This window comes from Zonotrichia leucophrys, chromosome 4, assembly GCF_028769735.1.
Source record: "Zonotrichia leucophrys gambelii isolate GWCS_2022_RI chromosome 4, RI_Zleu_2.0, whole genome shotgun sequence".
NCBI lineage: Eukaryota > Metazoa > Chordata > Aves > Passeriformes > Passerellidae > Zonotrichia > Zonotrichia leucophrys.
In genome coordinates, this window is record NC_088173.1 from 35,430,322 (window position 1) to 35,457,841 (window position 27,520).

A 27,520-nucleotide genomic window follows, 5' to 3' on the forward strand; every position below is an offset into this window, starting at 1 on the left:
TTCACTTTCAACAGTGGACTAGCAGACTTGGTCTTTGAAGCACCTGCTTCACTTACACAAATGTTAATATTATCGCGTGCTTGATTTATTTTGCTACCCTTATTCTCTTGGCCTGCTCCTTTTATGTCTGCACGCCTGGCAGGCTGGCGCTTTATTCTTCGTTTTTTTGTTGTTGACCCCCAGGGAGGGCTTGCAGTTCTCCTCCCCTGCCATTTCTAAATTCATCAAATTCCTTTTTCAGGGGGCACTGGTTACTCCAGTGTCCTAGCTTATTACAAAGCAGGCATGGTTTAGTGGGCTCAACCATTGCTGGTCTCCGCTGCTGCCCAGGGTACTGCTGTGCCGAGAGGAAAGGTGCAGGGCTGGCAACAGCGACACGCTGGGGTGGTCTTGGCAGCAGCTTTGGTCTGGTGTCTTCAGCTACAGTCATCAGAGGCACTTTCCTGTTACAGACTAGAAGCATATCTTTTAATGTAGGGGAAGGTTCCATAGGAAGGCTCAGGATTGCCGCTCGACACTGTTCATTTGCATTTGTAAACGCTATTTCTTCTAAAATTGCTTCCCTAGCATTTTCCTTTTTAACCTGTATTTCAATGGCTCTAGTTAGCCTTTCTACAAATTTCAAAAAAGGCTCTGATGGTAGTTGTTTGATTTTACTATAGGGCTCAAAAGGCCCCTCAGGTTGGAGGGAAAGGAATGCTTTTTCAGCTGCTTCTTTTACTTTCTCAAGTGTTTCTGTGGGAATTGCAGCAGCTTGGACTGAGGGAGAAGACCATTGACCCTCACCACAGAGGTGCTCCATGGTAATAGGGTTACCATTGTTGTCTTCTGCTGTGTTTGGATCAGCCTGTAAGCCTGGGAGAGCATCTTTTAGCAGTTGTTTCAATGCTGATTCCCATAATTTGAATTCCGTGGATGTCATGAGACATGAAAAAACCTGTTTTAAATCATGTGGAACTACAACAGTCCTACTTAATTCAGAATTTAAAAGGCCACGGAAATATGGACTGTGTGGACCATATTCTTTATGAGATTTACAGATCTCTTTAATCAATTGTCGTCCAGAAGAACTCCAATTAGCAGTTGGGGCTGCTCCAGCTTGAGCTGCAGGCTGAAACGTAACAGGAGCTAGTGACAACATGGCACTGTGCATTGGGTCTGCTGTCCCCTGCTCTGTATCCCCAGAATCAGAAGCATTGGGATCACAGCTACAGGTTTGGGGACAGGCAGTGGGTGTGTCCCCACCATGGGAACCCGGGGAGGGGGCGGGGAAAGGGAGCCGGCAAGGGGCGGGGATACCGTGGGAACAGGGGGCGGGGTCAAGGGGCTGGCAGGGGGCGGGGATACCGTGGGAACAGGAGGCGGGGTCACCTGGTGACATCACGTCAGCAGACGCCCCCTGGGAGGAGTAGAGGGGCGGAGCTGAGGGTACTGCAGGAAAGGCGGGGGGAGGGGGGAAGGTGTCACGAGGAACAGGAGGAGAGGGGGATGGGGCAGGAATTTTGGGATGCTTAAGAGGATTTTGGGAAGAAGAACACCAGGTTTGGGAAGATGCCACGTGGCACCCACCATCTTGCGGACCCCCTAGGGACTGGGGGCCATGTTGGACATCACTGCTCTCCGAAAAGCTAACACGTGCTCTGGGATTTAGAGGAGGGGATACAGGGGGTTGGGAAAGACACGCAGCCTGGCCAGGGCTTTGTGAACAAAACAACTCAGGTATTCTTGCACACTCTGGGAGCCGACTTCCCAATGAGTTTGCACTCTTTAAAATACCAAGTTTTGGGGAAAGAGGTTTAGGGGTTTTAGGGCAGGGAGGAACAGGGAGAGCAGAGGTACATGGCTTTACATTTGGCTTTTTCTCCATTTCCTTTTGTTTGAGCAATGCTGTTCGAATTTGTAAACTCTAGAACACAAATTTAGCTGAGGGTGATTTCCCAGATTGTCCTAAGGTTATCAATTCATTCCCAACTTTATCCCAGAATTGAATATTGTGGATTTCTTCAGGGGAAATGTTTGGGAACTGCAGAAAAAGCCATCTTATAAACTGTTTCAATTTTCCTTTAGAGAATTTCACATTACTCTTGATTAAAATGCTAACAATATTATAATACACTCCCCTTTGTACAATGCTAAGTTTGGAACCCATGTTAGATGTAAAAAGCAAAGTAGTTAATCCAGCCTGACCAAAAACAAAGCTAAAATCAGCTACCAATTTCTAAAAAAACCACAGATAGAAAGCGATAACAAGCAGACAAAAGCTTCACAATGCAGCTGTATATACTGCTTTTAAAATTCCCAGGCAGCAGCAGCAGGGCACGTCCTGCCGAGCCGAGGCAGAAACAAAGCCTCCCCCGCCGTGGAATGCAGCCCCCCCGCGGAGCAGAAACAGCAGCCACTCCACGTGGCAGCCGAAACCGGGACGCTCCCCCCGCCGCCGCGTGTGCAAAGAGCACTTCTGACCCCGCAGGTCCCCCGGCCACGTGGAAAGAGAGCCGCCCCCTCCCCCGCAAAGAGAAAGAGAAAGAGAGTCTCCTAACACGTGTCTGAGCACGCTGCTGAGCCAGGGGGGGAAGGGCAGAGAGCGATCCCGCTCCGGCGCGAATTCTAAAAAACAGTGAAACACGCAGCAGCAAAGCTAAAACTAGAACGCTATGAATTCTCGTCTGTGGGGCTGCGCAGCCAAAAATGCAAAGGCAAAAAGGAACAGAACTCACGGCAGAGTCTGTTTTTGAGCTTCTGCTCTACCGAAAGCAGAGATACTCACGTGAAATGGAAGCTGTAAGGCTGGGTCTAGGCAGGCAGGTCTCCACCGGAAAAGGACCTCTCTCTGGGTGTAAGAGAGGCTCCCCTTTTCTTCCTCTGGAAAATCTGCTCACCACAATGAAGCTGGGCTTTCCAGAAGACGCCGAACAGTCCACGAAACTTTTTCTGGGAGTATTCCCAAAGTCTCTAGCTGGGAGTCTTGAAGCCAGGCTCCTTTCAGCTGGATGCACGGCTGGCAGAAACTTCTCTGAGGAACTGCGAGTCCGTTTTAGGGCTGCAGGGTCACTTTGCCCACCCACAGGGACGCCAATATATTGGAATATGAATCCCAATATAACCAGTTAGATGGTGCCTGGGCCAGTTCTGACCTTCGCTGCTGGGCCAAAGGCAGCACTGCGGTGTTTTACCCCAGAGATACCTTGGCTGCTGGAGAGTGCAGCGGGGCAAGTCAGGCTGTCAGGACTCCGTCTACCTCAGGAGACAGAGCTTCTGGCGATGGTGGAGAGAAAGGGAGTGGATTCTGCTAGAAGGTTGCCAGATGTTTATTCCATTGGTACAGAGATGTCTGCACTGGGCCACTGCTGCTAACAGAATAGGCCGCATGGTCTCATTAACATTTTAAGCTCAGGACAGGGGAAGGGGAGGGGACAGGTGAGCCACCAACCAGGTGAAGGGGCAGGGTCTCAAGGGACTAGGGACACCTATCACACGACGCCTTGCTGGTATGTTAGCCTGATTGACAGGGCACACTCAGCAAGGGGCGAGGGGGAAGGGAGAAGGTAAAACAGGATATTGCAACACACCACAACACATTTCCATATTTTTTTTTATACCCATTTTCTCTACATGCCATTCCAGCATCGTGCATAAAATATGGGAAGCTTAATTCAAAATTGTGCAGCACCTCATGGTTCAAAGCTGCTCAGTGGGTGGCTGTGCAGACATTCTCAACTGTAGAACATTAAAGCACTCATTGATGTCATAATCTGAAACCACCAAAAAAGCCAAAAGTTGCACTCTGAGCATATTCATTTCATATTCAGTGACATAGCTACAGGAGTCAAGACCCAGCAAAAGTAGATATTTTCCTAGGTTTCTTAACAAGGCATGTGAGGAACAGGCTTATTACTCCTCTCCCCAACTAATATTTTTGAAGCACTTTGCTTAAACTATCTATATGTTTATTTAATCAGAAGCACTTTGCTTAAACTATTTATATGTTTATTTAATCAGGACACATGATAACAACATTAGGACCAACCAACCTTAGAACCACGAATATTACTGTCTTGGAAGATAGTAGGATCTAACTATTATGGAAAAATTAGAATTGTATCCTGATACACATTCCCCTCACCACATTTGGTCTGAAAAAATGAAAAAATGGTCACACATGCACTTCCCAGTAGTTTAAATCTGTAAAAGCTTGGCAATATATTGCAATAAGACTCTAAGAAAAGAGATATCTTATTAAATATCCTATTTGAGTAACACATTATAAGCCCTTGTAATAGGTCCTTGATGGACTATTTTGCAATCCCTTCAAATACATATGTATATAGAGACCTTTCCTTCTCCCATTTTACCTCCCTTATTTCAGATTATGAATACATTTTGCAATTCATGTGTAAAACTACTACCAAAAATAAAGAATTTGTAGGCAGTGAGAAATCCTTTGAGTATTCTTAAGTTGGTTTCTGTTTATAGACATGTCCTCCAATTCTGTCAGAAGGATCTGCAATGGTAAAAGACTTTAAAAAAGGCACTGATCCAAGGGAATACTCAGTCAAATCAGATCAGCTGAATCTCTAAAGAAAACGCACATATCTTACAGCATGTTAAACCCAAGTAGTTAATATCCTGCTTTCCGAAAAGCTGTGACTCCATGAACATGATGCTATGAAATAATTTCTAAGGTGGCCCATGTGGAAATGTGGATCAAATGCTGAGCACTCTAGAAAAATTTGAAGTCCAGTCCTACATCAGTTTCAGTGAAAATATTCTGAGATTTCCTCTCTATGACTTTTTACATTAGCCTTTAAAAAGCCTAACAGATCCACACACACACCACAAAATGTCATTTGATACCTCTTACACAGGGGAAAGATTAGTGGATTTCCCTTCTAAATTAAGCAAACAGTGTAGAAGCTGAATGAAAATCAAGCAAGATATCATAATTTCTATTTTAAATGAGTATAAATGGCAAAAAATTGGCAACCAATCCACAAAACGGACTCCATGTCTCCAGTGTTACACTCTTTGCCAGCTTTCTCATTGAAGCACTGCAGGACCCCCAATATGTTCCTCCTGGAAGTACAAAAGTAATGCTTGTTCTGAAAATTCAGAATCGAGCTGATTATAGGTGGCTTGTCACGGTTTTTCTTATTAGATTTCAACTAAATTCAATTACATAGTGTTCTCCTTGCTGCCATGAGATGAATGGCAGGACGAAGATGAATGAACAGAACTGCTGAAACTGATTGATCCTAACATGCAGGCAGGTTGATTAAAGTGTCCAGAAGTAAAATGAGGAATAGTATTCATCTGTAACTACTGGTTGGGTCTTCAATTAAATGCTGTTTTCCCCAAATGCCAAGAAGCAGTGTGATTCCTGTTGATTTAGCAGGAGCATGAGTGCAGCACCCAAACTGAAACTTGATGAAGTGAAAGAAAACTTATTTTTACATCAGTCCACCTCTACAGCTTTCTTTTCAATGGCTACTTAGCTGCCACAAACATATACTTGGAAAGATTAAACAACCAAAGAAGCATGTTAATGTAAGGTAAAGCTGAATTAGGAACATACTGATAGACATGCAGCTCACAGGTGAACAGACAGGGGTTTGTTGACTGTTCCATGTTTGCACAACATTCCTCTCTCAATACCATAGTAAAATGTGAAAATATTCAATCACACAATCCTGAGTGGTCAGCTGCCTCTGAAAATATTTCCTAATTTGGAAATACTGTGTCTTGGCAGTATTGATGGAGGCATTGATTAATGAGGAAAAAAATCAGATACCTTATGCGTGTTGTGGCAAGAGCTCCTATAATCACCCTGAGCCAAAGGCTGACAATTTAAATGCATCTTGATCCCCAGGTAGATTTGCTCAGACTCTGTCAGAGTGCAGAAAGGTTGATGAAAGGTGTCAGTGCACATCTTCAGGGGGACAGATACGTAAATCTCTACTCTACTCTTGCAAAAGCAGCATTTTCCATATGCAGCCAAGGACTTGTTTTGTTTCTAACCCACTGGGTGATCCATTCTCAGATGCTTTTACAAACTGTTTCTATGTCACCTTGTTAACTACACATTTGGTTCAAGTATTTCTAAAGCAAAGGCCAGATCCCAGTTGTAATTCTGGACTTTTAACTATTTTCTCTCAACCATCTGTGGTTTCTTCTGCAATGCTAACATGGTTTCTGGCACCATGTTGCCCTCTGAACCTGTGTCCAACTTCAAGCTAATAAATGTCCCTTTACTTTCAGGCTGACAGGCCATTTGTCTTGTCCTGGCACTCCATCCTGTTTGGTGGATAATACTTAAAATATAGTGGTGTCTTCTCCCTGGATCTCTGCATTGCACTAATGCTAGCACAGAGCAGGGCCATCTGTGCAGGGCTTGAGCTGTCTCACATTCTTCCAGTACTAGATTTTTCTAGGTTTTGTAGACTTGGCTTAAGGAATTTGCCAGTATCCATTTTCTGCAATTCCCCTGCCCTGTGAAATCTCTAAAGCCAGTCTTAACTGCTCAGATCCATGTTGCACCTGCAGAGACAAACCCTGGCCAAACTAACTGAAATCTTATCAAATCTTCAAATACTTCAGAGCTTGTCTTTCTCTTAACTTACATTTGCTCTCTGCAGTTAGGGGTTAAAGTGTAGATGACATTTTGGATTTTCAATGAATTTTGTGGTAAAGTTTCCTAAGCACATTGTGTTTCCATGCATTCCTTCCACTGCCACTCTGATTTGCTGTACAGAAATCACTGAGAGCCAAAGTCTCAAAGAAAGAATTTCTTCAATGTGTTGTTCATTAATGCCTCGCACTGCACCACGTAAGTGCATTCCAAAGACAAAAATACAATTAATTTCAAGAAGCCTTGTGACACAGACTAACTCTGCAAACCCATAGAAGTAGTTATGTACTAGCTTTGCCCAAAATCTCTATGCTCAATCCCCTCATGTCCCTGTGTTACTCACCACCAACTGGCCCTTGCAGCTCTTTGCTCATTTCATGAATGCCTCCCACCTGCTTTATCCTCCCTAACTCCGTACAATATTAGGTTCTCAGCAGGCTGAGAGTTTGACATGGCCTGAAGTTGTAATGGTCCTTGGAAAGCTGCTCTCAAGTGAAGCTCTGAGTCAGAAGAGGCTGGTGAGTCCAGCATTCAGTGTCCTCCACAACTTACTAATGGGCTGGTGCCTTTCCACAGCAGGGTGGTAGGACTTCCAGGATGTGGTATTCACATTCCCTGAACAGAGAGAGACATAATTGTCTCTCCCAGGATTTTTCCTGGGGAAGGCAGTGAGAAGCTCAGAGAAGAAGAGAAAACAACTCTTATCTCTACTTGCTGCTCCTTTTTTTTGGCACATGTGGAACGTGTTATGGAGATTGTTTACCAAGAGTGATTTGTTAGTTGGATTCTGATGATGGTTGCTTGGACTAATTGACCAACTGTATCAAAGCTGTGTCGTGACTGTCTCCATACTGTCACAGGTTTTTCTTTAGTATCTCTTTAGTATGGTATCTCTTTAATACAGTATAGTATTAGTGTGACATAGTATAGCTTAATAAAGCAATTGTTCAGCTTTCTGAACTCATGGAGTCACACCATTCCCTATGTTGGGGTCACCCTGGATCAATACCAGGAAGCTGGTGTCATGAATAGCCCACCCAGCAGTACATGCACTGCTCCCTTTTCCAACCCACACCAGAGATAAGCTGAATGAGTCTCAGGCACACAAAGATTTTGGCACATGCCTTAGGAGTTCTGGGAAGTTGGTGGCCCCCAGAATTTCTCATCTGCGAGTCAAACAACAGACTTTTGACTTCAGCTAAAGTAAACATTCCAGTCTTGATGAATTTCAAGGAATGAGGTCTGAAACAGAATAGATGTAGATGCAGCCCAATTTCCCACTTTGTGCAGGGGCAGCATCCTGTCCCTTCCATCTCTTGCACCTGTAGGACAGCGTGGTGCCTGCTCATTGCCCGACTAAATTCTGCCTCTGCAAATAAGGAAATCACTCACAAAATGAAAAAGGCAAGTAAGTGCTCATTCACATGAAACAAGTCCACTGATTTCCCCTCACACATTCATGCTCTGCCTGATGCAATGAAACACAGCATTAAAACAAACGATGTTTAAGTCAAACCACATATTCTATTAAAAGCAACAATGGAAATGTTTCACTTCTCTTAGGGACTCATTTCTGTACATAGGTAGCGTCAAGAAGGGTGTGGTCACAGGACTAAGAAGCTTTGGCAAGAAGCATGCCAGCAAAACCCCAGGATCACTTCTGGTAACCAGTGGCAGTACTGCCACCAGGATTAGAGTCAAGTTCACAAGCCACAGGTCTCAGGGAAGTACAAACTGCTTTCCACATCCACCACCTGAGGCCAGAAGCAAGCAGCAAACACCACTGACACAGAAATGGCTGCATATGGTGCTGAAGAAATAATTAGTGACTGTGCAGCGAGCACCCACAGAGCAGATGCAAGATGTTACTGGATACAGCAGGCATCAGCTAGGTGCAAAGGATGACAGCTGGGGACTTTGTGCATGAGGAGACAGCAGCACATGCAGATCTGGCCTCCTGGAGACCAGGGCACATGCTGAGCGTTTCCACTATTTACACAAAATGTAATCTCATGAGATGTGAGGGTGCCCTTTCTTTTACAGCTGAGCGCATTGACTTAACAGCAACCAGGAGAATCAAATACATGAGAAAATGATGGTTAGTCTTCTGGGAAAGTGGTAATGACTCTGCTCTTCTGGGATGAGGAAGGAAAGCTAGGGCATTCCCCCCTCTCATTTCAGTCAGTGCTTGGCCCTTGAGCCTTCAGGAGAAACTCCCTGAGAAAGCAGTTTGAGATGACAGAAAAGCTAAAGGAGGATCATTAAATATGCAGGTGATATTTTGCTGATGCAGTAAGATCCTTAAGTCTCAGTTCACTCCTTCACTGGACCTTACAACACAGACTTACCAAATCTCTGGTTTTAAGATGAAGCAGAAGGAAAATAAGTTTTAACTGTGTGAAGACACTTTTCAACAAGGACTGCACATCAACACATCATACACACTTTAGTATTCATACCAACTCTGGGTGAGACAAACTAATAAATATGTTAAAACAGGCAGGTTAATTTTTTTTAAAGGATAAATTGAGTCACCAAAACTTTTCATTATGGATTAGATAAGGCTTTGTCAATATACTTAGCTGGAAAAAAGAAATTATATTCTGTATTTGTTTGGAGGAAAAAAATATTATATTCTATATTTGTTTGCTCTGGAGATATCCAAAATGTATCTTTCCAAGCATGACTCAGTTTGTGAAAATGATCTTTTGGGAAAAGAAGAAAATTGCAATATCCTTATATATCATGAATTATAGGACTCTCTATAAAAAATGAGACTGGTATTGTTTCCAAATTTGTGACTGTATGCAAGAATGAACACAGTTCTGTAGCAAATACATTTGCACAGTCAGTTGTTAGTGCCATTTTTGGGCAGAACTGGAATACACCCACCCTGTGTGCCCTGCAGCACAGCAGTAACTCGAAGGCAACAGCAGCTATGAAAGCTCTCGCAAAACACAAATAAAAAAGACAAAATATGGACCTCCAGTTTAAATTGGTCTGGTCTCATTCAACACAGCCCCCAGTGAAATACACGTAGAGGAAAGTTATGATATGGGGATCAATGAGATGAAAAGATGATGTATGAGAGAGAATTGATATACTTTGAGTCCAAGGAATTGATCAGCTTTCAAGAGCTGGAAAAAATCAGTTAATGAGTTTAACTTGCTGAACAAATATTTCCAGAGAGGTAGATGCAGAAGAAATATCTGTGGATTAGACAGCCTGTCATAACAACAGGTCAAATGTAGCTGAAAGAACCAAAGAGATTTACCTGGTTGAGAGGCTCATTAGAGTTTTCTGACACCTAGCATATTAACAGAGAACATGAGGCTGATCTCTCTGAGTTTAGGACTAAAATCTAGCCCAAATCAGAAGTTCGTGGCCATGTTTTAAAACAAAGCTATTGACTTTTCCCTTCAAAATGGCATTTTCTATTTTTCGTCCCCAAATCAGACGGTTACAATTTCATTCAAAATAAAAGAAATTATTTCTGACTTGCTCAGAAAGCAGAACATGGAATTTGAAGTTGGTGCTAATTATTTTTGGAATTTATATTGCTTTGCAAATATTCAATTGTCCCCCGACAAAACCAGTAAGAAAATTTCCCTCACAGGATAATAATTGAATTTTTTAACCAAATATGTCAGTTGAAAAAATGGAAACCTCAAGCCTTTATGAAAAATTAAGCCCAACAGCTTACATTCTCAGAAGACCTAGTTAAAAATACTAAAGGTCTAATGGTGCAGTCCCACTGAATTATGAACCCTAACACTGAGTAACCAGCATTTATTATAAAGAACTTGCATACATTGCCACAGCAGTAATCCAAGCTAAGTACACCATTAAATGCTGAATCTAATTAATTAAATTAAGCCAAATGTCAAAGGTCAACCACAACGTTTCCATATCCATTCAGTTTGACAAAGAAGTAATTAAATAATTTCCAGTTGTAACTTCACTATTGGTGCAAGGTATATGCCCGAGATAATTTTGACATGTTTCTGGAAGTCACACATATTCACCTTGGTCCTTGTGTAACAGATAACAGTGGCATTTTCACACATTAAATTATTTGTTCTTATTGTGAACAGTGTGAAATTTTATTCACCATTCCTCGGCCATTAGGAAAAATGAAAAGATTATATACCAAATTATGCAAATTGACATTGCTGATCTTTTAAAATATTGCTGGAGGTTTTTGAGATATATTGCCAGGATAACCTCTGTACATCAGAAAAACACCGCAGCGCTGGCTATCTCATTTCCATTTTATAGCCTGTGTTACAGACATGGGTACATTATATTTCAAAGATATATAGCAAGGAGGCTTATAATTTATCCTTATCTGTAGAATATGAAGTAGGGTTTTAGAAACTCCTGCTTAAGGCTATTCTGCAGTGCAACTTTGATAAAATTGACAACCTATCTTTTTAGTCAAAGATTTATAGGACACGACTGCTTCCAATTTGCTTTTCAACAAGAAGGAGCATTTCATGTGGAACACTCCCCCAGCAGAATTTGGGTGCAAGCATTACTGAAGGGAAATGGCTTTTGCTGACGTAAATTGATTTTTATTGCCTAGGTGAACCTCTCAGTCCCTGGGGCTGGCCAGTGAAGGACCAGGGTGTCCAGGCCTCCAACTAAATTATGGGCAGGGAAGCTCAGGGGAAGGAATGTGCTTCTCACTATGAGCAAATGAGACCTGCAGTGGCATGAGTTGCACTAAATTTGGAATTTCTGATCCCACAGAAAAGGGTACCACTACATTATCCTAAACCTTAAGGGCTCTAAGACAGAGATCACTGTCTCCATCCACTGTCCACAGTGACCCTGTTCTTCTGGGTCTTCATCTCACTTAGGCTGGCTCAGCTCTGCAGCCAGAGCCTCTATATTCCTCCAAGTAAATTACTGGAAGTGGGAGAACCTGAATGCCTGAAATCCTCCGACATATTCCTGATACAACATCCATGTGGGACATAACTGGTCACAAAGGTGCAAGCACAGAGTCCTGCAATTTACGCCCACTACAACTGCACCTGCTCAACAAGGGGGCTATGATGATTAATTAATTCATCTTTGCAAAGCACTTTGAAAGATTAAAAGAGGCAATTAAAGTGTTTGGCTTGTACAAAGCTGAGACAACAAAATACTTTGGAAGAAAACAATAACTGATAACTTTGAATACTAGTGCTGCTACTTAGAAGGAATGCACAGACAGTAGTAAATTAATGAACAGAGTTTTAATGAATAGTATGACCTGAAGGGATGGAAAAATTGCAAAGATGTGCTAAAATATTCTGAATCACTTAACAGCCCTGGATAATATCCAGAGGCTATACCTGGATATAAACAAAGGATGAGGTAGTGGGTTTTGCTAACTTTGCTGACCAAGTTTAGCAAAGTTTCTGGTATCTTAGCATGAAACAAACTTAAATTGTAAAGCAGATACTAAGCTCTACATCATGAAAAAGCTGTAATATAGTAGAAAAATCTGCTCTGCCTATGAATTGGTTAAAACAATTGATGTAACTTCAGTTTCATACTCTAAACCCTGATCAGCGTACAGCACAGAAAAAGCCATCTTTTCACCTGCCAACAGTAATGCAACTCCTGTTCTTTAATTTGTACTTGGAAAGAAAACAGATTTGTTCTCTTCAGGAAGAAAAATTCCCTACAGTGAAAAGGCCCTTGAGTAATTTGTTTTGCTAGCAAAACAGGCTGGTATTGCGAACCTTGAATTCCACAGTATCTTTAAAAGTAAAAAAATGCGACTACAAATATTATGTGTAAATATACTCAGACAGTGTTTTACTTCTTTCCTTCCTCCAAAAGAATGCAGAAATTGTGTATCTTTAAGATTAATTCATGGAAACTCAGCACTGAAATGAGCTGTACTGACTTGCATCTTTCATTTCACAGGGTACCCAGTTTCAGCCAGACTTATATGTGGGTATGACTCAGCATTAGAATTTCAATTCAATTTGATCTGAAATTCATCCAAGGTAACTCTGAAGAAACTTACTATACCTCATTACACTATGGTGTTTCTTATTGTCCTGGGGTGACTTTTATATTTTGGGTTGGATCCTTCCCTGTTGTCAGCTAGTCTGGTGCTATGAAAGCAAAAGAAAACTGTGCTGCTGGCACAGCACTGAGGGATCCAGAAACAGGAGAACAGCAGGAGATAGAATAACATGAGTGGCAGAAACAACAGTGGTCCTCTCTGAAATGCTTGTACCACACTAAAGAAAAACTAAAAGAAAAGCAGAGCCTGGAGAAATGGGCAGTCACATCTCTACACACAGAAATGCACCTGAACCACAGGTGAATAGCACTGTCCAAAGTCATAAACATTATCAAATTGTTTGATATATATGCCATCATATTAGGTGATATTTACAAAAAAGTTGTATGTGTGAATATTAGTTATTTGTAAAGCACAAATCATCCATACTAAGTGGGATCCAAGCATTGCTCAACGCCAGAGCATTCACTGCCTGATTTTATAGCCCAAATTTATTGTTTACTATTTGGCTGTCAGATTTATATGGACATGCAGTCAACCACAATCACATATCAGCTAGAGCTGAGGAGTCATATCTGCTTCTTGGTCTTAATTAATGATAGATTAAGACTGAGTTTCTCCAAGGACTGCAGGAGCAAGTACCACAAAACTCAGTGGTGTCTTCAAGGCTTTTTACAGCATGACCATTCCTGGCTACAGTACAAACATACAAGGGGTGCCAAAGCCAGCAAGTTGCAGTTTGCTCAGATGACTGCTCATTGCCTGCTCCTACAGAGGAACACGAGCATGGTGCCTGCCCCGCTCATCCATCTCATCATCAGATTTTCATTCAGGGAAGCACTGAAACCCAACACCTCCATGGCCTTAATGTGAACAGTCCCCAGCAAATACTTTCCCAGGAGGTTTTATGATGGCTTGCCTCTTACCTTCCCCATCATCCACTTGGTTAAACCACAGTCTCAGAGCCAGCATTTCCCCTTCTCTTCCAAAATAATGTGCACACTTTCACAGAAAATAAGGAAATCTTGACCCAAAGTTTCAACTTCCTGCTCATTTCCTCAAAGCTCTGGTGATTCTTCCACGGGTGCTGTTATCCAGCAAAGATGGCAATAACTCCATTGCCACACACAATTCAAAGCTTATTTCAGAACAGCTGCACACCCTTCACATTTTTATTGACATAGCTATCACAGGCTAATAAAATTTCATCACCTGTACTTAAAGACATTATTATCATGTTGTGTGTTTATATAATGCAGAAATAAATCTGAAAGTAATAATTTTCATCCATAAATGCATAGCCATATAAGGCAAGTATGCCTTATATTGTACAAAATGCAAAATTCCCTATACTTTTCCCTCTATAAGATATCAATAGGGACCATTCCTACCTTAGGGATGAATTGCTTCTCCATTCTTAATCTCTCATTGGCTATATTTGAAAATGCCAAGAAGTCATCAGTGATAATGGCTTCTGATCCACATCCCTGAATGCCTAGCAAAAGTCCTCAGATGTGCAGGAATTCTCACAATTCATGAACTTAATTCAGAATCTGAATAAACTGCCAACTGTCAAAATACCCCTAAAGTACATATTTGTGCAAATATTTCATTTAATAAATGAAAACTGAACATGTTTAAAAATATCATGTTCTAATTCCTCATCTAAATTTCAAAGTAAAAAAATCAAAAAGCTATCTTTTAATGAGGTAAAAGGCTACTTCACTTTGATTTCTTTTATAAATGGAGTTTGATTGAAGTCGGTATGTTCCACAAAATGTTTTGATCTTGTTGCATAAGCAGTTTCTGTTGGAAAATTGTATTTTCATCATTCTCGGAGAAATTGGTATTGCTGTATTAACTGCAGTGATTTACAGCAAGCGAGGACCTGGGTTGTAACAGCAGCAATCTTTGTTGGTATCTTGCAGGCACTTTTAAACAGCAAAGGTATTGTACAATGACAGAGCATGCATTTTGAAAAGATTGAGAATAGTGGACTCGCAGTAAATTACTTTGTATTAATAAGCTTAGTTTCAATGTGATTCTTGGCAAGCAGAGCAGAAGATGAGCAAAGAACCATTTCAATATATGCCCACAAATGTCTGCTGTGCTATTCGCTTTAAAAACCAGATTTCAAAACACTGCCTAAAGCCAGCCAGAGGGATCAAGCAGGGTCACAGCAAGACAAGCTACAGCTGCTTGAGAGAAAAAGCTGTACTTGTATAAGGGAGGGATAACAGCCTTATGAACCACTAGGCAGTGGGGACAGAAACCAAGGGTTTCTCTTTATGCCTATTTAGCATGCATATAAGCTCCAGTAAATAAATATATCTATGTAAAATATAATACGTCTGTACCAAAACAATCCTTAATTAAAACAAACCTCCCATTAGCTTGCTGATGTCCTCAGATGACTCATTCCACTGCGACAATATGGCAGAGGTTTATGAAAACACCTTGGAGGCTTTCATTTCAGAGTGTCATATCTTTGAGGCACACTGTGGTCCTATCCACTTGCCCACCTTCATATTTCTTTCATCCTTTCCTTGGTCAAAAGGAATGTTTTAATTCTTTCTCTCTGTGCAGGTAAGTACACTAAATGTTCTGTGACGTTTGTGTCATTAGGAATAGCAAAAATTAATTGCTCTGTCAGTCTATTTATGACCTAAGAGCAAGTTTGAGCAGCTGCAGTAGCATTTTTATTTTGCAGTTATTAAGAAGCATTTCTATGGAAGCATAAGGACTGACAGGCATGGGAAAAAGAGGGAAATAAAAACAATAATTAAAAAATTACCCCTCCGACCCATTTGTACCTAAATTGTACAATTTCAAACAGGTGTAATATTCACCTAGAGAGAAAAAGAAGGAGGTAATGCCATCCTCAGAGTCAGATGCTTTTGTGCTAATTCACCACAGGGTTTGGCTAAGGACAGTAGTTTCATGAGTTACCTGAATGATTCAGTAGTGACAAACACCACTGAGGAGCATACAGAACTAGCAGGGACATAATCCAAATTGTAGAACTGCAATTATAGTCCAAAATTATCCAGACAAATTGAACATACTAGGTGGGAAAAACCCAAAGGAGCAGCTAGACAAAATCCAGATGGGAACACTATGAATAATTCAGGTCTGGAAAACAGCACCTACCAACAAGACATAATGAGTTCAGAGCATAACCTAAAAGGAAAGGTCTTGAGGGGAAATATGATAGCTTTAAATATAAAATGGCCACACATGAAACATGCCAAGGGCTCTGTCTTCCATATCTTTAAAGATGCAGACAAGCCATGGAAGTAAGCTGCAGTAAAACAGCTTCAAGACAAATATAGGAAAGCATTTCTACACGATTCTATGAAAACGTTGACTGGAAAAGGTGAATAATCCTGACTGCTGAAGGCTGTGAACAGAAGGATAGAAAAATATCCCACAAACAGCACATCCCAGATCTCTTCAGTGCCAGATGATTTCTCTGTATAAAATTTGGCAGAGAATTCAGGTTCAGAGAATCTCTGAATCATATTTCATCCCACTGACCTCACTGCAAGCAGCTACCAAAACAAGGAAACCTCTCTGACAGCATGAAAGATATTGGAACAGCAGTTCCAATAATGTTCACGGGCCTGTTGGTCACCAAGTGTGAAGAAAGTGAATTCCTGTGTGAAAGCAAATTATATAGCACCAGTTTATACACCTTTACTCCAACAGAGAGATTATTTACTTTTAGAATGAAATACAACATCACAGGGATAAAAACTGAAAATTATTTAGATGGGTTACATGAGGCAAGGCATCATCTTGTAGATCATCACAAATCCAAAGGCTGCACTGACACAGAAATAACACAGTAATAACAAATTTGATTCAGAGCAAATTACAGGCTATTACAAGGACATGAGACATCTTTGAAATACATCAGTATTGTATTGCCATGGCAGATATTTGAGCAAAATGCCCAGAAGACTACCAGTTTCACTCCTTTGAGACCATCATTCAGTAAGAAACTTATAAGGAAAACAAGCATGGTCTTCCTCATGGGAAAAAAAGGATCAGCAATTCTTTCTCCCCCAATTTACAACTTTTCTTAGAAACTCAAGCGGAAACTAAAGCTTTCAAATCTACTGTGCACCTAAAAGTAATTTTTCCTCTTTCTGAACTGGAAAGAAATCTGCTTACCAACTTACTACTCCTGACTCATGTGCTAGGATTATTTTCCATTTTGAACTCTCATTAAGGTAAAACCCAACCAACCAACCAACCACTACCATACTTTCCTTGCTAAGGTTGTTTCAGCAACTGAGAAATTTAATGCCTGAGAAAGAAACGATTTCCCTCCGTAGCTAGAAACAGAAATCATATCTTATTGCTACACAGAACTCACTTTGAATTAACAAATTTACAGGTCACATTGGTAAGGTCAAATATACATGGATTAGAGTACATTATTCCATTCCAGCTGTAACACAGAGCAAAACCCTTCCTTCCTCTTATTTTAATTCCTTACTCCCCAGCTCCTGCCAATGCTCGTGCCCTGGAAAACAGTTCACAAAAAAAGAAGTCCAGGCCTTAATTTCTAAACCAGGAGCAATTTAAGGTAAATCAATGTGCCATTAACATTGATTAAATAATTGGCAGGGTGAAAAACTGTCAACTGCAGCTTAAAGTAGTCACTTCATATTGGCAAACACAGCAGGAGCAAGTCACTTCAGGAGTGCTAACAGTGTCTCTGTGAAATGCAAACCCCAGTGTGGGAGTTGTGCCATGCACAGCCCCTTGCCTTCATAACAGCCTAACTGCAGTGAAAGCACACACAGAGGAAAACAAAACAAAAACGTGAACAAGTATGTCTCTAACACGGTTATACTAATAAAGAGACAAATGCTGATAAAGATTACACCTTATGGTTCAACATAAACCATATTCTCTGGATTATATTGTGGAGATTTATTGTAGATGGGTTACAGTGATTCATTTCGCTAACGTAATTAAATTTCTGTTGACACAAAAATCTCATAACTCAAGAGGTTCAGCAATCCCTTGAGTTACTTTGGAGAGAAAATGAAATTAAGGTATGTTGGATATAGACAAAGTGAAAAGAGTAGGCTCATAAAAGTAAGCTAATCGAAAAATTCTGTGCCATAGTCAGTCCCACACTCAACTAGTTCTGTAGCCACTTGATTATTCTAATGTCCTTCCTTTTATAGCTCATATCAGCATTAATTTATGGTCCATTGCACCAAAATGTCAACTGTATCCAATGTAAAATTTTATAGTGGAATAAGAAAGCATGATTGCACTCCACCACTCCAGGCTCAAATGGAGCTGTTATGTCATCTGCTCTCCAAGGTAAAGATCACAAACTGAGAATAAACAAGCGCTGGAATTTTAAAACTACTTCTACTGTTTCAACACTCTTTTATCTACCATGTGTATTACAGCATGCTCCTTCACAAAGCCCAGCCTGCTGAAGTGCAGCTGAGATTGTGGCTATCAGACTGTGTGTCTGGTACCCTTCGGGAAATCAAAGCACATCCTGAGGGTTGGCAACCAAGAGCTGCCTTGTGGTGCCCTCACTCATAGGAAGAGCAAGGAAGAACCTCACTCCACAAGCTTCTCAGCTTCCAATAATCAAAGGTAGGCACTGGTTGCAAGGGAAGGCAGAACAACAGCTGCACAACTCTCACAAGAACTTCCTCGCCAAAGAGACACAGCTGCTGCTAACTAACAAACCTGCCACCCCCAGCTGCCCCTCTTGCCAACCAATTCCACAAAGAATTTTACTTTTTCAGCAAGCTGTCCGGGGGATGATCCATGTTTCTCTCTGATGTTTGCCTTTGAAAGTACACAGCACAAGGCACTAACTTAGAACTCAGAAAACTGCAGATCTGACCCTGGAAACTGTGTGTAACCCACTAATTTAACTGTGAATAGAGCCAACATGGAGATCAACGTGTCTGACATCCCCCCTCTTCAACTACTGATCAAAGCCCACTTACAATGGAAATTTTACTTTTAACTTCAGTGGATCTGTAACCACACTCAATTATGCTAGCTTAGCACATCAAACTAAAGCTTCCAGAGCTGGCTGGCTGCAGAGGCATTTTTTTTGGCTGAAACACTAAAATTTAATTTAGCTTTGTTGCAAGATGTCATCTTCTTTTGTATTTTTTTAATTAGGTACTGTCTTTCACTTTATTAAAAAAATAGATAAACAAGACCAGAATTCTATGACTGCACTGACAAATAATTAAGAAAAATCCTTAAAAATCACTTCCAAATATTTTGAATACTTGTCATCCCTTAATGGGCAGGCTCCTGTCTGGTTTTAACCAGGATTAAAATTAAGTCAGGTCTTCTCATTTACCCATGATGAACCAAACTCTAGATTTAATAGATACAACAAAACAACAAAAAACCAAACCAACCAAGCAACCAAACAAAACCAAACAAAAAAATAATCTTATTATCAATATCAAAGACTAACTGCTAAAAATCATACCATGGTAAACTCAAGAAGGTAGTTAATTCCTATCATTCTAAGCTTAGAATATATATTCAAAAATTGTGAAAATTCTCTTCCAAGCCATCTCATGTGCTTTAACTGCAATGGCAAGGCAGCAAGTTTGACTTCCTCTAAAATATACAAAATTAAAAAAAAAAAACCTCAAGGTAATCAGAAATAAATAATGTTGAATTGCACACCCAGAAGTCAAAGTAAATCCACAGCTAGTATAAATCCATAGTAACAGGAACAAATCTGATTTATCCCAGCTGAGTAATAGTCTCATGTGTTTACTTTCCTTAAGAAAAAAAAATTACATGGCAATGCTGCATAACTAATATGATCTTCCAGCTTGATTTGTTCCCTAATTAGTTTTCAAAGTGACGTAGTTGCTAGTCTGAATGTCGTTATGTCTTCACTCTACATTCTTAAATTATATTTAAGAAGAGGATGAGCATTAATCCAAATCCACTTAAACACTCCAAGAAAAAAAACAGATTCAGCTTTGATGCTTTCAAAAAGCTTCCCCTCAATATTAAAAAGCCACAATCCTCAAAATAGTTTTAAAAAACAAGCTCCTTTTTGGAGCAGCTCCTTGGTGGCAGAATTTTAGTTCAGACCATTTTGAATGTTTATAGACTATACTTCATAAGAAGCGTTCCAAGGCCACTACCAAATTAAAATATAGGTCCTAAATCTACTGTTTAAAGAGAAATACTAGCATCTAACAATGAGAAGCCAGACCAAACCTGATACCAATCTGGGCAATTAAAGCTAACTTTGACCCCTATTCAGCACGCAGTGCTTTGTCAGTCCTGACTTCATGTTCTGGCATAGGCTGTCTGTCTCAAATTAAGATATTACTGTGGGTAACTACAGAGCAGGGAGCATCTCCCTAGCTATTCCCACAAAATGGGACAAGCCCATGAGATCTCAAGGTGTGAGAGAATGCATCCATCAGCTAAGGTGGCCTCTGTCAGGCTTCTGAGACACAAACAGCTCCATCTGGGAGATATTCAGGATGTGCCTCCTGCTGCTTGGAACTTTGATACCGTGTCAGGAATCCCACAGACTCCAGGAGGAGCACAAAACCATAAGGAAAAGGAAAATCTTGTGGGGAGAGAACAAGGAGTAAAGACTACGTGCAACACTGCTCCAATGTCATCAGTGCTCATGTGCACTGAAAGCCTAAACCAGAGCATCTCGTCTGATGGGAAATGCATTTTGTCTCTCAGGCTCTGCTCTGTCCACTCCCTTTGTGAACTGAAGGCAGGAACTCAAATATCACCTTTATTTAGCCAATTTAGGGAAGGAGACAAGACCAATCCCAAATCCACCAGAACAAACAGCTTCAAACAAATGACTGATGTGCATGAATGGCTGCTTTCTCTCGCTTATGCAAAACATTCACAATATCCAAGTGAAATTTAAAGAAAACTAAGCAGTATGCCTCTCTAGGCCTTCAAGAAATGAACATGTTTTAAAAAAACCAACAACCTGCCCAAAGATTTGATCACAGTCTTTCCTGGTGTCGATCACAGTCTTTCCTGGTGTCTGGCACAGTCCCAAAAGAAGCATTTTTACCTAAGCAGTCAGAGGCCACAACTTTTCTGATGCTTGAACATCCCTTTGCTGGTGGGAACCTGAATGCCCCACTTACTGACACGTCTGACTGAAGGCTGTTTGTTCCAAGTGTTTTCTGAATCATCCATTTCCAGAAGAGCCCGTGTCCCCTTTAAAATCCTTTTGCTGAAGTCTTTAAGGAGTGGTTGAGAGTTAGACATGCCATTTTTTTTCAGGGAGTAGTGCCAAGAGCTGTCTCAGCTAATGCATTACTGTTTCTACATTGCTGCTACTGAGGGGAGAGCAGATTTCCCTCCCTGGGGCACTCCCCACACCCACCCCATATCTATTGGATGTATACACTCAATCCCCTGAAGGTCCAGGTCCTGTTGCCTGCATCAAATTTGGGAATTCAGAAGTCCCCAAGCAGTAGATTTGGGCCCTTTTTGTTCACCCAACCCTGAGTTTCCTCGGCAAATCAAAGGTTTGTGCGCATAGCCTGCTGAATCAAACAGCCAGCAATCCATATCATTCAATTTGCCACGCTGGGTGGAAAAAACCTGAAAACTGGAAAACTTATTCTTGCAAGAAACAGAAATCAAAGAGCGGGAGAAAAACAAAGAAGCTCAGCACAGTCTCCAAAGACATTCAGTCTCAAAAGGCACTCAATCCCAAGAAAAGGAGAAAAACAAAATGTCATTGCTCAGTGTAAGAAAGTTTCCCTAAACATGCAGCTGGCTCCTTTTGGCTCTCAGTGAGGTGTCCACAAATTCCTTCTCTAAAGTGCCAGCATCATTGCATGGAATCCATGGCAGAAACAGGTAAGTGCTGTTTTCTGAAAGTTATTGCACATTACCACAGCTGACTTGAACAATAACTTCTAAATGAAATGTAGATAAGCCCTCTTAATTCCAATTACCCTTTATTTTAAAGCTTAATTACAGTAGTACAAGACTGTCATGGAATGATAATTACAATTTATTTAAACATCGATAAGTAAACATTAGGTTTTATTTTCCTACTGTGAAATGTATCTAACCTAATGGGCTGATAATTCCATTTAATTGTGTGCAAAGAAACTGGGTAATTTCTGTCAGGTATCATAAAATGGCAATGACTGCTTTATCACAAGATATTAACATTTTCCAAAAGCAACTGTTCTTTTAATGAAGCAGCAGTCCCATTCAGCTTTATTTAATTTTCAATAAAGGACAAAGGAAAAAGTTGGAGACTTGTGCAGTCAGAGAACAAGGTCTACTTTGGGCCTTATCAGTAAAATGTAAATTAAATTGTGGCACAGGTAATCTTGCATCATTCAGGCTTTAGGAGACAGCAGTGACTGCCACAAAGCTGTCAAAGCCCTGCCTTGAGACCTAAACCACCCACAAGGCATTAATCAGCAAAGTGATTTACATGAGATAAGATCTTGCTGGTCCTGGATCAGGCAGATACAAGTCACAGACACCCTGCTGGAAATCAGGAGTCAGGATTTACAAACATTCCCAGGATGAGAGTCATCCTAAGCAGGTCTTGTTTTCCAAACATCCCAAATGTATTCCAGCACTACTTTATGGATTACTGAAATGAAATAAAAGAATTGGTGGCAGATTTGCCTGCTTAATACTTATAACCAGGTGCTGCAGACAGCAAGAAGGGCTCAGATAAGACTTCAGGGCTTCATCAAAAGGTAACAGAACAGCTGGATCAAACCCTTGGGCACTTTTATTTCCACTCCAGAAAAATGAATAAGAGAGGCTTTTTCTGAATCCCGCCTACCAGATGGTGGTTCTCCTTTTGCAAGCACTCTTGGGTCTATTTCAGGATATGACAGAACAACTTTTTAATAGGGAAGAGGTGGAAGGGTGGAAGATATGACAGCACAGGTACTGGAACTAAGGATTCAACTAAAGCATATAAAAACTTTTTTCTCCATTGAAAAGTTTCCCTGCAAAGCCCAGAAGAATTTTTATAGCTGCAAGTCCACACATCCAGAGAGAGTCTCTCCATTTAAAGCAGCTGCATGTGGAGTCCCACAGCACATAAAATCATCATTCCCAATCTTTCCAGGGCTGCACAGTGTAAACCCTGGCTGCCAGGAGGAGACTGTCTTATTTTAACACCAAAGAATCAAATATCTGGATTCTGCACAAACCTGGGCAAACAACTTAAGTGATTCAGTATAACACCTACTCTGCTCTTCACCACTTAAACAGAAATCAGCTCAACAACTTCTTCCCATGTCAGGAGGGAAATAAAAACCAGCAGCTGTGACAAAAAAAGTCTATTTCTTGAGAAGATGGGCTCTGCCTTCTGAGTCCCCAAAATTCCTCATCCACCTTTCAAAATGCAGCATGAGCAGAATGACCCAATTCCTTCCTCAGGCCTTCCCGGAAGGAATGCAGTTTTTGCAAAGGGAAAAGTACAACATCTATGACAATTTCCTCTGTAATGGTGGCTTGGCCACACTGATGTCCAGCATTGGTCTGTAGCCACCATCATCTCAGTTTTTGCTTTCCCACAGGACCTGCCTGTGATTGGATTGTGTCTAGGATCCATCCCGGAGACAGGCCTTGGCTACAACACTGCATCCACCAACCACTTGCTGCTGTTCAGGGCAGAGCATGATGCAGTTGGGAGCCCTTTCCAAGTGCTCCGCTCAGATTTAGTCAAGCAACTCATTGAGATGTGTGAGAGCACCCCAGAACAGCATTTAAATGCTGACTAACATCAGTTCCTCTTCACAAGCCCATATCTTTATGAGGAAGCTGAAACATCTGAACATTTTACAGACAGAAAAACAAATTTGTAATGCTCTCATTACATGAACCTTCATTTTTCAGAGACAGAATTTTCCGTCTCTCTGAACTAAATGTTTGTCAATGATTCAAATAGGTACCCTGAATATTGTTGGACCTAGCATATAAATTAAAAAAAAGAAGGGAAAAGTTGGGAATAGGAGACTCCTGCCCTCAAAATGTGGTGCTATTATTATTAATAAACAAAAGTCTATGCAGTTTTTACAGGAGGTCTAACTAAGCTGGCAACAGTCTAGCAACACACTTGTCACAGATTTGTGCTGGTAATTTTCAATTTTTTTCTGTATCAGTAATAGTTATATTTCTGAAGAGGAGAAAATATGAGAAGGGGGAAAACATCAAAGAGAAATAACTACATTTTTATTGTTGCTGCATCTAAAATCATTCAGTTTACAGCACCACTGGGTACAAAGGCCTCTGCATGCAAATTATACTGATATCTAGGTCACAAGATGCTTCCATGTGATTTCTAATTAACAAGCACAAATTACCATTCCAATCAAATCTTTCATAAAAATGCTGATAGTGAACTTAACTAACCTTTATCAATATGCTAAGCAATTCCAGAGATAAAACCTGGATGTTTATGCTGTCCACAAGCTGTGTTAGCAATAGACGTCATTCCTGACGCCTCCCACAGTTGCAGCTCTTTGGCTCAATGAGGCTTTTAATTATCATGCAGGAGGAGACCAGGTTCAAGTAAGCAGGCTATTTTGATTAGATACATTTTTATAACATTGCAGCAACTGCATGGAAAAAAAGATATTCTCACCAAGCAAGAGCCGACTCTTACATTTTAACATACAGATATAAGGCAAGAACCTCAAAAAAAAAATTATTGATGCAGCAGGACACATCTTTGTGCGGCCTAAATTATGTCCAGCTACACCAAAACTTTTTTTGATTGTTTCTTCCCTATAAAATCAGATGGTTTATTTTACTCTGCTCCCCTCCAAGTCAATTGTTTATAGATTGTTTGCCTGACTCAAATAGATTTTTTACTATGCCATGAATGTGTCCACCCTTCCTTTCCCTCCCCTCTTTCATTTCTAAAGATAGCCTTACTATGAGGCAGATTCCTTTCTCTTTGAGAGCCATGGAGTTTCCACCAATTACTCAATTCGCAATATTGCTGATTTTACATTATAATCTCCATAAATTAGAGATATTACAATCGAGTACAAAAGTGGCATGCATTATTTGGTGTGCATGTGAAATTAGCATAAATGAATCATTTAATTTACTTAGCTGTACCATATCTCTGCAAATTAAAACAAGGCATCAGCTAGTCTTTTCATCCATATCTTGTTTATGAGCCTTTCTCTGTGGCTTGGAGTCACTCACAGGCAATGGAATCACATACCATGAACAGTGCCAGTTAAGCAAAATGCATCCTCTTCATTAAGATAAGTGATAGCCCCAAAGTCAAGAAAAAACTTAAGCCAGGTATAAACGCTGCCAAACAAAGCTAAGAGCATCAAGATAATATTCTTCAATGCTGGAGTCAATGCTGCCTTGACAGCAAAATTAGGGGAGAAGTTCTGTCCATGGTGAAGACAATAGAACATGGATTTAGATGTTATCCAAAATACCAGCTCAATATTGCAACACACAAGTAAAGAAATGACAACACAAGGGAGTAGAAATATTCAGAGAATAGCAGGATGAAGGCAGACACTGAATAACTCCATTTTGACTCCTTTTCCCTCACTCCAGGAAGCAGTTTTTCCTAGCATCCCCCTCTCTATTTGCACACATGCATGATAGAGATCCTTGCATGATTTTATGCAAGGATAAAGTGAGGTGGACCCCTTATTTCCTCTGTAATCACACTAAAATAAACAGAACAGGAAAAACAGGATCCTGGTTATTTGAGTGCAGATTCTACACAGCCATCAGACACTTGAGAAGAAAAAAAATTTGTAGCAAATCCAACCTTTTCCTCATCTTCTTTCCCTACTTGAAAAGCCCTTGGTCTTAGACCATCCCTGAACCAATTAACTGGCATACCACAGTGAGAAATCTTCCTTCATCACCAGCACTTTGACATTTCCATACCTGCTAGCAACAAATAACTAAGCTGTTAAACTTCTACAAAGAGAAATCACCCCAGGAACTTGGTAACCCACCCCGGGTTTCAGGATACATCTGAAAAGATAGTGAAGCCTGAAAACTGAAAACAACACCCCAGTGGTGACTGGGCTGGAAGGTCAACCTAGAGACAAACCTGCAGCTCACTTAGTGGTGCTCTTGTGCCAAGATGTGCATGTTCTACTAATGAGTGCACTTTAAGCACAGTTTTGCATCCTCAGAGATCACATACTTTCCAATGCTCTACAGGAAATGCTATTAAATATGGCACAGAAATATAACATACATGCCAGAGTTGGAGTTGTGATGGGCATCAGTTAACTGCTCCTCCCTGGAAAGCTGATGGAGCACCTCATTCTGGAGGCTGTCTCTGTTCATATGGATGGCAAGAAGGTGATTAGGAGCAGCAAACAAATTTATAAAATAATGCTTGATTGACCTGTTTGCCTGCTATGACAAAACAGCTGCCCGGGTGGATGAGGGGAGAGCAGGATGTTGTCTGTCTCAATGCTAGCAAGGCTTTTTACACACACAACCCCCAGGCTTTTCTCTGACATCCTCAGGGAAACTCAGGAAGAGTGGAATGGATGAGTGGACAGTGAGGTGGATTGAGAACTGGCTGAACAGCAGATCCCACAGGCTTGCCATCAGTGGCACAGGGTTCAGTTGTAGGCATGTCACTAGTGATGTCCCTCAGGGGTGAATACTGGCCCCAATATTGTTCAAATAGCTCATCAATGCCTTGGATGAAGGGGCAGAAGTCTCCTCAGCAAGTTCACTGATGACACAAATCTGGGAGGAGTGGCTGATACTCTGGGAGGGACATGCAGCCCTTCAGAGGGCCTTCCATTGACTGGAAATGAGCAAAGAAACATCTGAAATTCAACAAAGGCAAATGTAGGGTCATGTGCCTGGGGAAGACCAACCCCAGGCACCAGCACAAGCTGGGTGCCGAGCTGCTGGAAAGCAACTCTGTAGAGAAGGACCTGGAGGTCCTGGTGGACAACAAGCCATCCATGAGCCAGCAGTGCCCTGGTGGCCACGCAGGCCCATGGTATCTGAGGTGCATTAGGAACAGCATTGCCAGCCGGTCAAGGGAAGTGACCCTGCCCTTCTACTCAGCCATTGTGAGGCCTCACCTGGAGTGCTGTATCCACTTCTGGGCTCCTCAGGACAAGAGGCATGGAACTCCTGGAGTGAGTCCAGTGGAGTGTGAGTAAGTAACGGAAACATCTCTTAGGAAGAAAGATTGAGAGAGTTGGGCCTGTTCAGCCTTGAGATGACTGAGCGGCGACTTCATCAATGTCTGAAGGGAGGGTGATTCTGATCCCTGAGCCACTCCAAAAAGGGACTGGAAACCACAAAAGTGAGAATGAGGCAGAATTTTGAGGAGCAGTCTGGGAGCATGTTTGAGAACCCTGGACAGTTAAGTGTTCTCCAGAGAGCAGTCTGCAGCACACAAGAAAAGCTCCAGAGTACTCCAAATTCCCCTCCTGGCAATATGAGGTCAGCTCTATCACAGAGCTCAGGCAGCTCTTCCTTCTGGCTCCCATGTTTGATGGTGCAAATACAAGTTCCCCTTCCAACCCTTTGCAGAGAAAGTGCTATGCAATACTGAGCTGAGACCAACACACCCTTCCTGTGAAGTTTCTCACCTTAAGCACCACTCCTTGAAACTTCCTCTGCAGATCCTGCTTCTGGTATCACTCAGCAGCACAGGCCAGATGCCCTTTGAAGAGCTCCAGGATCCATCCATTCTTTTCTTGCCCACTAGGTGCACAACATGATCCAGGGCTTTTCTTGCTTTGCATGTGGAGCATCTTGGATCAGCAGGAGCCACTGCCTTTGTTCCTGTGTACTATCTCCCCATCAGCCATCCAGTGCCATATTCAATT

General features: G+C 41.3%; 1 long non-coding RNA gene across 1 annotated transcript in view; it reads right to left on the reverse strand.

The window, feature by feature from the left end:
* Nucleotides 1-3,647: 3,647 nt before the first annotated feature.
* Nucleotides 3,648-27,520, reverse strand: part of LOC135447390 (uncharacterized) — a 127,520-nt gene continuing 103,647 nt past the window's right edge. Inside the window, exon 3 of the long non-coding RNA XR_010440087.1 lies at nucleotides 3,648-3,752. This is a non-coding gene — a long non-coding RNA (uncharacterized LOC135447390). The remainder of the gene's footprint in view (nucleotides 3,753-27,520) is intronic.